General features: G+C 40.6%; 2 long non-coding RNA genes across 2 annotated transcripts in view; both read left to right on the top strand.

Annotated features, from left to right (window-relative positions):
* The window catches only part of LOC309356398, a 69,860-nt gene that overhangs the window by 39,162 nt on the left and 16,844 nt on the right, over positions 1-13,854 (top strand). The gene's annotated exons all lie outside the window — the stretch shown is intronic.
* On the top strand, positions 1,745-4,173 carry LOC309356613. The gene is made up of 3 exons (XR_014162875.1): positions 1,745-1,785; positions 3,647-3,730; positions 4,105-4,173. It is a non-coding gene; the product is annotated as an uncharacterized lncRNA (long non-coding RNA).

Genomic DNA, 13,854 nt, shown 5'->3' on the forward strand with positions numbered 1-13,854 from the left:
TAAATTAAATTTAAATTTAAATTTAAATTTAAATTAAATTAAGAATTAAAAAATCCCTGACAGATGGCCCCCCAGTTTCTGTTTTTAAAAACTTCCAATGAAGGAGAGCTTCACCACCTTCTTATGCAGGTGAGCTCTTGCTTGGTTTGCAACGTCTTGTGAAAGAACATCGCTGCTGCTTAATGGTCTCACTATCCAAGTCTTTGCCTCTGATTTTTTTTTTTTTTGCTTTAAGTAAGCTGATGGGGCCTGAAACTGGAACCTGACAGGGCTGAAAGAGCTGGTTTGAAGCCTGTGGGAACTCTGCCATTACTGAAGGACTAAATATTTATAGTCTGCAAAGAACACTACTTCTCCCAGGTGGCTTTTACCAGCCAAGATGAGTGGCGGTCCAACTTGGAACTGGTTCTGCATGCATGCCCTCAAACTCTCCCTTCATAGTGTAAATGACAGGGATTGAAATGGAGCCCAATAAGGAGGGTAAACAGGACTCTTGTATGTCAAATTTGGCTCTGTGATAAAACATATATTCCTCTGCCCCAATACAGAGGACTTGGTCTGCAAAGTAGCAAATTTTTCATAGTGAGCAGACGGGGACTCAGTTTTTCTGGACAGCAAAAGTTTCGACTTCATAGGTCATTTCCTATATGCATTGTTGGACAAAATTCTGAAGATACTTATTGGCAGCAGAGAATAAAAATCATTGTTGCCCTCAATCACTGTTACATTTGAATATGCCATGCCTCTAATGTGGCTAAGAGTTCTTCAGTTCTGCAATTATGTTTACCTTGTTTTTTAATTTATGCATTTGTGTGATATGCCAACATATTATAAATCAGTATAGAAGGTATGCTTGCTTCAATTATAGCAAATGTTTGAACTGTAAAAGAGATGGTTCAGAAGGCTTTGATGAGTAGGACAAGCTAGAACTGCATCAAATCCTGTCCACAGAGGGGGCTGTGTCAGTGTTTTATGTGTGCAATCCAGCTGGCGAGAATCTGAATCAGTGCTAGCATTCTATAGTGTGTGAGTTTTGTGTTTGGCTTGCATATCTTATCTGAGGATGTTAAAGCTAAGGCTAAACATTAATGGCATTTAGATACTGATCTGATTAAGATTCACAATCCTTTGACAGTGAAAATTTTAATAAAAAATTGATGCCCTCAAACATAGGGCTGCCATATGTCCAGATTTTTCTGGACATTATTGGGATTTCAAAGGTGGAATTTATGTCCAAGGGGGGAAAAGCTCAACAGCTTCCAGGCTGTCCTGATTTTTTACTTTTTGAAATATGGCAACCCTACTCAAACATTCAGAGCAGCCCTTGTTAATATTTGTCTCGAGCATGTAAATATTACTTTTGGGTGACTAGTGTGATATAATTGCTGTTTGACCCAAGATTTTTAAGCACAAAATTGTAGCTGATGGTCTGCAGCTTTGATCACATGTCTCTGTTATTAGAGAGTGAGTGCAAGGATTTCCTTTCCACACTAATGGTGGGTTATGCATGAATTGAGACATCTTCTATGGCTATAGATGCTTCCTATGTACACTCATGTTTCTCTAGCTAGTAAATGTCAGAGTTATGAGCATGCTCATGGGGATAGCCCTTTCACAGCTTTATTTATTTATTTAATGCCTAGCATCCCAAAATCCTATTCTTGTGGGCAGTGCTTTTTTGTGATAGAACTCACCAATACAAAGTACCATAGCCTTTCCCCCCTTTTTTCTTCTTTGCCCAGGACAGCCCTTTTGTGCTGGCACCCATGGCACTTTTATCAATATGTGAGTATCAGCACCTCGTTTTTTTTTTTAATAAGAAGAATCACTGTTTGCAGGAACATGGGAGAGGAACTACATGTTTGCCTGAGCTTTGGTGAACCTGGTTATTGTGATGACATTTTGTCTAGAGCTAATGATTGCTGTTATGGGTAGTACATCTTCTCCATCTTCCATATCTCTCCTCCGAACTGAGCTAAAAAAACTGACGCTTTGTATCAATGGCACAAAACAGATGTGCCCCAAACCACAGCCACCAACCTCTACCCTCTAGGCACACAAATAAAACAGGGGAGACAAATGAAAATACTGCAGATCCATCATTATTCTGGTCACAGTATTTTCATGAAGGTTTCATTCATAAGGAGCAAAAGTAGTACATTTCTTGGGCATAGGCCTTCGCTGGTATCTGAGGAGCTAAATCTTGGACATTCATGACATCTCTGCCATACCCTCAAGGGCTATTGTTTACAGGAACACACTCTTCATGACTGCAACTTTGCTGGTCCAAGGAGAAGGGGGTTCACAGATCCTCTGTTATCTAGGAAAATGGCCAACCTAAGGATTGACATGGTTGTCATAGGCAGTTGATTATGGAGAGCTATGGCAGCCACAGCCATGCGTGGCTTGCATAGGATTGGAAAGAAAAGACAGAGGCTCAGGATCGAAGGTAATGAATAACGCCATACCTAAAGGAAAGGAGAAATAGCAATTTGCTGTGATGAAAACTGAACAGGAGAATACAGCCAGAATCGCATGCAGAATATAAAAATGGACAGACTTGTACCTAAAATGTTTTCAGCCAACTTCTATCCCAGAAGAAAACAAGCTTTGTTTGATTCCCCTGTATTGTGTTGAAAATAATACAGTCAGAAGTCTTTACATTTCATTAAATATGGTCGGTTCTATTAGTGTTGTCAGTTTAACCATATTTTGTGTATTCTGGCTATACTTGAGTTAGAACTTCAAAGTCTTGTCAGTTAACATTACAAGGTAGCAGAGTCGTTGGCATTCATAGTGGTGTACACCAGGAAAGATTAGGCACTGCCAGTTTTATTTCAGATTTGACAAATAACTTCCTGAATTGAAAGTTTGATGTTAAATTACATTTGGCAAAAAAAAGTACATTCTCAAATGTGGAGTCCACAAATGTCTATACAGTAGTTAACAGTTTCTTCTTACTGCTAAGGAATTTTCAAATCAAAATGGAGGTGGCTGGCTTAATCGTTATATCTGCTTTTCTCAGATATAAACCCATAACTTTACCAAGTTTCTTTTTTATAAACATTACTTTCAATATGTCTAATATGTGAACACACGTTATTTTATTTCCCACCCTACCACTTGAACACAGGGTAGGATACTGTTATTATGCACCAATGGGCTGGTGGTCTGGAACTGGGGGCTCCTCTGGTCATCCTTTGCTGCCTTGTCTCTTGAACATTCCAGATTTTCAACCTATTGGTCAGGCTGGGTTCTATAAATCAAGGGTGCCCTTTGGCTGCAGTGCAGGTCTGAAAGTAGGTTCACATCCTAAAGTTGGCCAGTTGACCTCCTAAAGCAACAGAGAGGTGCCAGGTCCTGTAAAACTTTTTCTTCTAGTCTCTCCCAGTAGTCTGAGCATCTTGTTGCATCATGTAACAATGCAGACACTGGTTTTCCTCCCTTCACTGGTATTTGAACTCCAGCCATCCTGACCTGCAGCATACTCATGGCCACACCTCCTGCATCTGGCCCCATCGACATCACCTGTGTCAGACCCAGGCTCTGTAGCAGCCTGTCACAAACAAGAGCCTAGACCTGACAGTAAAGTAGCCCTTTAATCAGTGATATATTTGTCTTGTCTGCATATTTCTCTCTCATTCAGCAGGAACAAAATGTTTCCAGAATTCATGTGAACTCTGTGGAACCATCTTCATGTGAGGAACCACGATGCCTTAAGTGCTCTGAGGTAATTATACAAAATAGGCATCATTTAGTTTTTTTATTTTGATTGCAACCTTGGCCTCTCTTCGTATTGTTGTAAGTTTCCTTGAGCAGCTTGATTGGAAAGGTAGTACAGAACTTTTAAAAATAAAGAGATAACATTTCATGAATAGTTGCTGCCATGAATAAAAAAAAACTTGAAATAAAGCTTGCATCTTTCTTACTGCTTTTGAACAAATAATGGCCATAGACCAAGAAGAAGCAGGTGAGAAAAGGACCACAGCTTCATTCAGCAGGAAATGGTTGAGAGCTGACAAAGAGATGATGGAATAATTAAAATCTTGCAAAATAGTCAGCCTTGTCAATCACTAAGCTAACACCCTGATCTATTATACAAAGCACTGGCCAACCTCTCATCTGGACTTGGCCTGACCCCAGTGCTGCTGTTGGGAAATTTGGATCTGACCCCATCTTTGACTGTTTTCCTGACCTTCAGCTGCTTGGTGAGTAAAAAAATAAAAATAAATAAAAATAAAAAAGCCGGTGGTGGTGAGTGGAAAAAGAAAGAAACCCCCTTTCTATCTGGATGTAATCATAAATTAATTTTTTGATTTAACATTGGCTGTGTGGCAAAGTTTACTAGGAATTTGCATTGAACAGCAGCTCATATAAATACTGACGACACACTGTAACTGAACTGGGTGGGCAAATGATGGAATTTTGGAAAGATACAGAAGGTTGTTCTCCTGTATACTATGTTGAGAAATCCACATAGGCAAATAAATCAGGAAGTTGGAGATGTAGAACTGAATAACAGAAAAAGGCCTTGCACAGAGATTAAAAGCTGGATGTCAATGTTACTGAAAATACGTGTGCATATATCTATACTCTCTCTCTCTCTCCCTCCCTCCCTCCCTCCCCCCCCCTCTCACACACACTTACTAAAAGCCCATTTTTCTCTCAAGCTGGCAGGGAGGCATAGGTGAAGGGAAAACTGAGGTTAGGTGGAGGTGAAGGGGATGCAAGGTAGAGATGAAAGTCATTTATCAGAGGAGGAAGAAAAATAGCAGCAAGAATTAATTAAATCAACAACTTTATTAAGCTCAAGATTTTATAAAGAAACTTTGAGGAGCTGGTTCATAGTTATTTGCTTTATAGAAAGAGTGCTAGGACTTTTGGATATGAGGGATGAATTTGTGGTTTGTTTGTTTTTAAAGAAAATTATACCACTGCAATTACATACGGACAGATAAATTAGCTTTGCATTTGTCATTAATGTGTGACTTTCATATCTTGTTTAATCTGTGCTCACATGCTTGTTCTCCTTTTGTAAAGGTAAAGGGCCCCCTGACCATTAGGTCCAGTCGTGGCTGACTCTGGAGTTGCAGCGCTCATCTCACTTTACTGGCCAAGGGAGCCGGCGTACAGCTGGTCATGTGGCCAGCATGACTAAGCCGCTTCTGGTGAACCAGAGCAGTGCACGAAAATGCCGTTTACCTTCCCGCCGGAGTGGTAACTATTTATCTACTTGCACTTTGACGTGCTTTCGAACTGCTAGGTTGGCAGGAGTCTCCTTTTGTACTTGCATAATAAAAAGTAAAAGCAAGCAAACAAGGGGTTAAAGGATGGTCAGCTTTATCTCAATCTGTGTAAGGCACCGTAGAATGAACCTATAATTCAGCCTATGTTTTTCTTTTTAAGGTTCCAAATACATTATTTACTCTTTGCCCAATGTGAGAGTAAAATTTCTACCTTGCTGTCAGTGGTTACTGTGGTTTCACCTTGGCCATTTCACTGGAAGATGCCTCTGTCCAGTAACAGAAAACAAAGTCAAATATTTTGTTTTCATCCTAGTCATGTTTAGGGAAGGAAAATAAGCTTTTAAAATAAAACAACCAGCTACAGTGGAACCTCGGGTTACGTACCGTCCTCCTTGCGAACACTTCGGGTAACAAGCTCTGCTAACCTGGAAGTAGATGCCCCTGGCTGCGAACTTTTCCCTAGGATGTGAGCGGAAGTCACGAGCTGGCGGCCCCATTAGCGAAAGCGCACCTCAGGTTAAGAACGGTTTCAGGTTAAGAACGGACCTCCGGAACAAATTAAGTTTGTAACCGGAGGTACCACTGTACTTCACTGTTTTCAACACAATGGAAATTGTGTATGAGCAGTCATATATAATATTTTTTATTTCATTGCATTTATACCCCACTTTTTTCTCTAATGAGCTCAAGGTGGTTCTCCCTTCCTCATTTAATCCCCAGAGCAACCCTGTGAGGTAGGTTAGGCTGAGAGAGACAGTTTGACATTGTGGTGGTTTCCTGTTGAGTTCAACCCATGTAATATTCCCCAACAAGTGCAACTTTCACTGGGATGCCACAGTTCCCCAGTCTTCAAACTGGAATCCTGAATTGCCATGAATTTGTTATTTCCCTTGCACTGGAGTAATGGAGTAATGGCTTTTGAGGAGTTTCAACACAAGCTAATGAGGTGGAGGAATAAGGTCCCTGCTATCCACTGATGAAAATAATGAAAGCCACGAAAGATTCCTCAGGGGTTTGGAAATTGCAAACTGCTTTGAAGAATGATGTCATGTGTGTTTTCAAGGCAGCCACTTAAATCTATTTTTCAGTTCTGCAATATTTTCACCAGAAAGGCTGGAAAATCAGGCGTCACTAGCTCATCTTTTGGATAAGGATACATTTTGAAGCCACATGGGATATTCATAGCTTCCCTGGATAAGCAGAATAAAAAATGACAGTTCCGTACAGATAATTCAGTGCTGCAGATAGTGAATTTCAGCACAGCTGGGCACAGCCGTTGGTGAGATTCCCCATCTTGCCTTTCTTCGTGCAAGGAAATGTTGCCAACTAAACATATTACTCCTTGTCCAAGGTGCTATTAGACTTACGTGCTTTCCCTGGAATGTAACCCTCCTTATACTGGGGAATCATACTGGAACTCTTGTTTGTTTGTGTATTTATGTATATATATGCCTTTATAGTCCACATGCAGTGCCATGACAGGTTCTTACATACAAGAAAACAATGCTCTGTATAAAAATTTCTAGACCATAAATTAATCTCAGCCTACCACCGTCAACACTGCAATGGGAAGGATATTCTCTATCCCCAAAGGCCCTATTGGTTCTTACATCATTTTGTGTCTTTCTTCACTTATTTCAAACTGTGGCAAGCCAGCGCAGCTGCCTGGAGAGGAACTCCTCTTCATTCAACTAAAGCGGAGGGTGGGGGTTGGACATTTGCCCTACAGTCCTGTCCTGATGGCACCACTGTGTAGTAATAAATCAATATGATGTATAGCCTGAATTCTGTAGTCAAGGTTTCAGAGGCAACACCAGGCAGGCCTCAATCAAGTGTGGCCATAAAGGTTTCTGAGGAAAGCAGGGTAAATGTGTATGTTTAAAAAAGACTAGTGAAGACCCATACCATATTTCCTGAGCATATTTATGCTAAATAAAGTATCTGGAAGTCACCTGAACTAAAAACATTTTATGTTACAGTACATGAGAGAAAAGAAGTGAGGGATACCAAAATTATTGCATCTGAATAAATCCAATTCCAATCTCACAAATTAATATATGGTTTCATTTTAACCCAGGAGCTCTCACAGAGGACTAAAATGCTGCCTTTTGTAACTCTTTTGATGTTTAATTTTTGCTTACTTAAATATATAATAATAATACATTAAAACAGTAATGCAAAACAGTAGGGGAAACCCTGGAAATAAAGTATCAGTTTGGGTCATGGAATAACATGATCAGGAGGACACAAGGAATTGGGACAACATTTCCTTGAAATGAGAGTTTTATTTATTTTTGATCCAAAGTATTCTCATGGCTCTACTTGAGCTCTCCATATGCAACAGGTGCGTAATACAAGTCCATCAAAACAATGAGGTAGACAGAATCGAACTTGACATTTTCCATTATGTGTTTTGGTCTCTCCAATTTAAGTCCCTTGCGAAAACAGACAGACCCAGGCTGTAGACACTTCTTTCTGAAGCGTTCCACGATTACTTCATGGAACAACATAAATACACATTTTGTTTCAGACAGCTGTTCTCCATTCTTAATAAAGCAATACAGCTTTCCTATGAATTATTAGCCCATGTGGTCAATAAATATCTCAGATAAATGGGTAGGATGAACCACAAAGTGTTTTCATAATCCTGAATATGAGTACATAAAAATAAGCACAGCAGTAAATATGAAAACCGTTTCATTACAGAATTTCCCTGTCAGGATATGATTCCTAGAAACTGTTTGTCAGGGCTCTGTTCTGTGGGTTCCACAGAAAGTGGCAGGACACTCAAGTATGCTCAGGGCATGACCTGAAGGTACGTGTTTGGTTTGTGCCTGGATTGGTGACTACGCATGCCATATTTGGCTTCCTGGTGGAAGAAAGGCAAGACGTAAATATAAAATAAATGTATGAACTTCCTTTCCCCTTAGTTCTAGGTCCCATTTGGTGTAAAGGGTTGAAAATATATTCCACAAAGTAACCTGATTTAAAATATCTTAATGGTGGTTAAGAGCAGTGGACTTGTAATCTGGTGAACAGGGTTCGCGTCTCCGCTCCTCCACATGCAGCTGCTGGGTGACCTTGGGCCAGTCACACTTCTCTGAAGTCTCTCAGCCTCACTCACCTCACAGAGTGTTTGTTGTGGGGGAGGAAGGGAAAGGAGATTGTTAGCCGCTTTGAGACTCCTTAGGGTAGTGATAAGGCGGGATATCAAATCCAAACTCTTCTTCTTCTTTCTTTCATTTTCTTTCTTTCATCACTTCCTATGACGCATTTTAGAGTGACTGAACCAACAAGCCCTCTTCCCAGGTAACTCTGGGAAATGTAGTTGTGCGAGAGGGATTAGGGGTCTCCTTACAACTCTCAGAACAGTTAACAAACTACAGTTCCCAGGATTCTTATAGGCAGTGCTCCCCCCCCCTTAAAAATGTGTAGGGGTACTATCATTTTGACTCAAGAAAATCACCAAATAAATACAGTAAATGGACAAAAGTACAAAGATTTATAAAATGTTTAGGGGTATGTGTACCCCTATTCCCCCCCAAAGCACTGCTTATAGGGAAGCCACGACTATTTAAAGTGGTATATATAGTACAGATGGGGTCTAGGAGAGCTCCAGTAACACTATTTGGCTACACAATCCTATTTGCCCAGATTTTGGTACAGCCTACCCTCAAACTTTGACTTTTCAAGAATGTTTTGAATGGAGGAAGTGAAATGGTACGGGTATATTTTTAGACACCATATTTGTAAAACCGGGATATGTGACCTGCTAAGTGAAAACACACTAAAGATGTGAAAACAGATCTAAAATTAGCACTGGTTATGTGATTATATCGGGCTCAAGTCCTTTTTGACACACCTATTGGAAAGAACCAAAGGGGTGACTCCTATTGCAAGCGCGTGTCGTTTCACTTAGCGGAAACTACTGAAGTAGTAAAAAATTTCCTTTAAGGCAGTTGCTGACCACTTTGTCATCTTTCGTCTGGGGCAGCAAATGTTTTATTTAACCTGTCCTGCCCTTATTTGGGCCGACATTTTTGAATTTGAAAACAACCCTTTTCAATGAATCGTCTACAGTCTGATTATTCTAGCAGAAGTTGTTTTGTGAAACTGGCAGCATTCAGAGCCTTCTTTTGGTCTCTGGTCAGTAGCAATTCAACAGCTTGTTAAAAATGTGAAGTAGCCTTTTATGGAGTATATACAGTCGCCTCCTGTCTCAGGTGGTTGAAACACGTGCAATTAATCTTGCCGCCTGTCTGCAGCTAAAGGTTTACGCTAAATCTGCGTTGCCTTGGGCATTAACTAGTGCCATGTCTGCACTTCTTTTTGGCTTTTTATAGCCTCTAACTGAAATGATCATGGAAATGCTTTGGTATGTGATGGTCCCAGGAAACACAGTGCCACTTCGAACCTATTGTAAAGCAATCCTGAGCGTCTACTGCCACACCCAGGATTCAGCTTCCAATTCAGTAGCACACCCAGCTCAACTATCTTGCTTTCCCTGTCCTGCTTCTTGGGGAATGATTTCAGGTGGAAGAATTGGTCTGCAGTAACCCCGCTCCTCCTTGATTTCAACTGCTCTGGCATGATTTGGGGTTACTGCTCATTTTTGGATTTCCTCCATGTACAGTCACCATTTTCCAGTTCCAGTATTATTGTTATTATCTCACCTTCCCTCCAGTGAATTCAAGGCTGCGCACATGTTTCTCACTCTCTCATCCTCACAAGAACCCTGTGAGGTAGGTTAGGCTGAGAGACAGTCATTGGCCCAAGGTCACCCATTGTCAGGGCCTGGGCAGAGGAGGAATGGTGGAGACTGCCTCCCCCTCCTGACTCTTCCAGGGAGGAGGAAGAGGAAGACAGTGTAGATTTACAACAGGGGGTTGAGGGAGGTGGCAGCTCAGAGGTAAATGAGGGGGAAAGCTGGGAAATCATGGGAGAGCTGGAACAACACCCAGCTGATACATTGTCATTAGAAAGCATTCCAGACCCTCCATCTCCCAGAAACCGGCAAGCCTTAAAAGTAGGAGAGCAAAGAGCTCAAAGACAGAGGGCCCATAGCAGCACCTATAGAAGTGGTGAATGAGGAAGTGGGAGAGATGAGGGTGGAGATTCACTCGGGACAACACCATTATACAAGAGGCTGGGCTCTATAGCCTCTCTCTGTAAAAAATGAAATAAAAAAGATGTTAATAAACTTTTCCTTGTCTTTAATACTGTACTTTCCTGGGCAACAAGCCAGGAGCCGCTGACAGCATCCTGACACCCATGGAATGTATGAGTAAGTGGGGAATTGAACCTTGGTCCTCAGGTCCTACATCAACACTTTAACCACTATACTACACTAGCTATTATTATCTAGTACTCACCATGCTCTCCTGCTTTTGCTGGTCAACATGTTCTTCTTCCTCTCTCTTTCTGCAGCTTTTGCTGTCACAACCTGAACTAGATTTCAGTCCTGCTGATTTACGACATAATTCTCATCATTTTCCATATTGCTCATCTTCACAACCTTCCTTGTCAGGCCAAGCTACCACATTCCAATTCTACTTGCACGTGAAAAATCACTCCAATTCATATTCCAGAACTCAAATTTTGCATGTGGGTAGGAATCAACATGAACAAAGATTTCCCCATCACACGCCCATATATTGAAATATATATTTTTTGTAAAAAAATGCTCCCCCCCTTTAATCTGGAAGAAAGAAGCTCTGATTTATAGGCCCATATAGTAACCATTCAAACACACTGCAAAATGTGCTGCTACTAAGTCAGAGTACAGGACTTTGTATTTTTCTTTTTACAAAAAAGAGAGGGCCGAGAAAGAGGGAATTGGCTGTACTCAGTCAGCTGTAGCAGTCTACAAATATAAGATGCACATATAGACAATAAATTAAAAACCTAGTGTGCCAATTCTGTTGAGGCCACATGCAACTTGCATATTGAACTGATTCATCATGTGAAGTCTGGAAGAGAGGCTGACATCCTGACAATCTTAGTTTTATTTTTGTTAACAATTAAATATCTAATCCTTATTAGTTTTAGAAGATAGCTTGGTAATATGTGTGTAATGCCTTAACTGGAGTACAGAAACTGGAGCAGGGCTTTCATGGGTCATGCAGGTGGAATTTATTCCATTGTTCATACTTCTCTGGGCTTTTCTCTCCACCAGTCCATTATCCCCATCTGCATCGTGTCACCTCCAGTTCTGCTAAACATTATCGGGAAACCTAAAACTCAATTGTACAAAAACAAACTATACATATTTGCAGTCAGACAATACCATTCTGAACTTGGAATTTCATTTATTTGGAGTGGAATGTATTGGGTGCTGTTTTCAAATGTCAGCTGCAAGACTAAAAAATGAACCTTTTAATGCTTCCCTCCACCTGCCATATACAATCAACATCTGATCGTACTACATATTAAGAAACAAATAAAAAAATAACATGCAAGCTTGCCACAGATTTACTATCAGAAACATGCAGCCAGCTGGAATTTCCCCCATTAGAATCCCTAATGAATCTCCTGTGTTGGCAAAATAAGTCAATACAGCTTCCAGGATAGCACATCACGATGGCTGGTAGCTGCAGAGCTGGTTAAAGCTACCCACAGGAAAAAAATAAAGCCCAGTCTCCTCCCTCCAGATGCAGACAGCATTGTTATGAAAAAGGTTCGAAATGCACTAGTAATGGAAAATTAAAACAAGCCAGACAGCAGGGGCTAGAGAATTCATATGAAGCATAGCTTCTGCTCATTCAGTTCTCAGAAAAAGAATTTTCCCCAGTGCTGAAATTGCACTTTGGAAGGGAGTTGTATTTAATAGATGCTTATAAGCCAGAAAATTCACAGAAGGTATTTGTGCAGCCTTTCATTTAGGAGCATATGCTCATGGGTGGGATTGTTTTGTCTCCCAGGAAATGGAGGAACCAACCAATGATAACCTAGGTAAATGTAAGATGCCACAGAGCTCCCAGTACGTTTCCGAGTACAATTCAAAGTGTTGGTGCTGACCTTTAAAACCCTGAATGGCCGCTCCACCCTCACCATCCAGCCCGGACACTGAGGTCCAGCTCCAAGGGCCTTCTGGCAGTTTCCTCACTGCAAGAAGTGAGGTTACAGGGAACCAGGCAGAGGGCCTTCTCGTTAGTGGCGCCTGCCCTGTGGAACGCCCTCCCACCAGATGTCAAGGCAATAAGCAACTATTTTACTTTTAAAAGACAACTGAACTTCCCTGTTTAGAGAAGTTTTTAATGTCTGATGCTGTATTGTTTTTAATATTCGGTTGGAAGCCGTCCAGAATGGCTGCGGAAACCCAGCCAGATGGGTGGGGTATAAATAAATAAATAAATTGTTGTTGTTATTGTTATTTAGATCTGGCTGACTTCCTCTTCCCAATTCTGGCAGGCAACTGCAATGTGATTGTTGTAATCTTAAAGGATTGGCATGAGCTTTCCCCTGAGGACGGCAACACATTGTGGTCTTCTAGCATCTGGAATGACATAGCATGAATTCAAAGACTGCCTCAGTTTGGTAAACTTTATATAAAACAAAATAGTACATATTATATATTTAAAACACGTGTCTTCCTCCAAAGAATCTTGGGATGTGTAGTTGGTTAAGGTTGCTGGGAATTATAACTCCCAGTGGCTTCATTCAGGTTCCGGCAAGCCCATCTTCTACTTTTGGGGGCCATTGCCAAGGTTTTGTTTTGTTTTTTTGTATTTAAAATACGGTATATACTGCTGTATCATTTTTTAAAAATCAAAGCAGTTTAGAGCAACACTACATAAAACATATAATAAAAACCATGTAAAAGAGTTAAAAACAGACAATAATTATTGTGGAAAGCTATATATTCTTAAGAGAAAATTTATCAGTGGGCATTTAAATTAAACTTATGATTTCCTGCTGCTACTGACCCATCTCTCTGGCTACCATGGGACATTGTTCAACCCTGTTTCATTAGCAGACCAACCTGTTGATGGTGACAGGCAGCAGTGTTCCTAGCAACCCTGGGCAGCTAGGTCTAGTGCATGGGTAGGCAAACTAAGGCCCGGGGGCCAGATCTTTTTTTATATATATATAATTTTTTATTAAGGTTTTTTCATACAAAAACACATTTAACAAACAAAATAAGTTTTATAACATCTTTTCATTCTACTATTCTACTATGGACTCCCTCACGCCTCCTGCTTCCACTTGCATCATTAAAGAGAAAATTTTTCCAAGCAAATTATCATTTTGTTTATAATCTTAAATCCAATAATTTAGATTAAACTCAAATATAAAATATAATTTAGTGGTAGACAGTTGTTTCTACTCTAACATCCTTGTTAGCATTCAACCAAGTTACAGTACTTTTGTAAATAAATCTTGAATTTCTTCCAGTCTTCTTCAACCCTTTCCTCTCCCAGGTCACGGATCCGTGGCCCGGGGGCCAGATCAAGCCCAATCGCCTTCTAAATCCGGCCCACAGATGGTCAGGGAATCAGCGTGTTTTTACATGAATAGAAGGTGTGCTTTTATTTAAAATGCATCTCTGGGTTATTTGTGGGGCATAGGAATTTGTTCATCCCCCCCCAAAAAATAGTCCGGCCACCCA

The sequence above is a fragment of the Podarcis melisellensis genome (genome assembly GCF_964234715.1).
Source record: "Podarcis melisellensis genome assembly, chromosome: 1".
NCBI lineage: Eukaryota > Metazoa > Chordata > Lepidosauria > Squamata > Lacertidae > Podarcis > Podarcis melisellensis.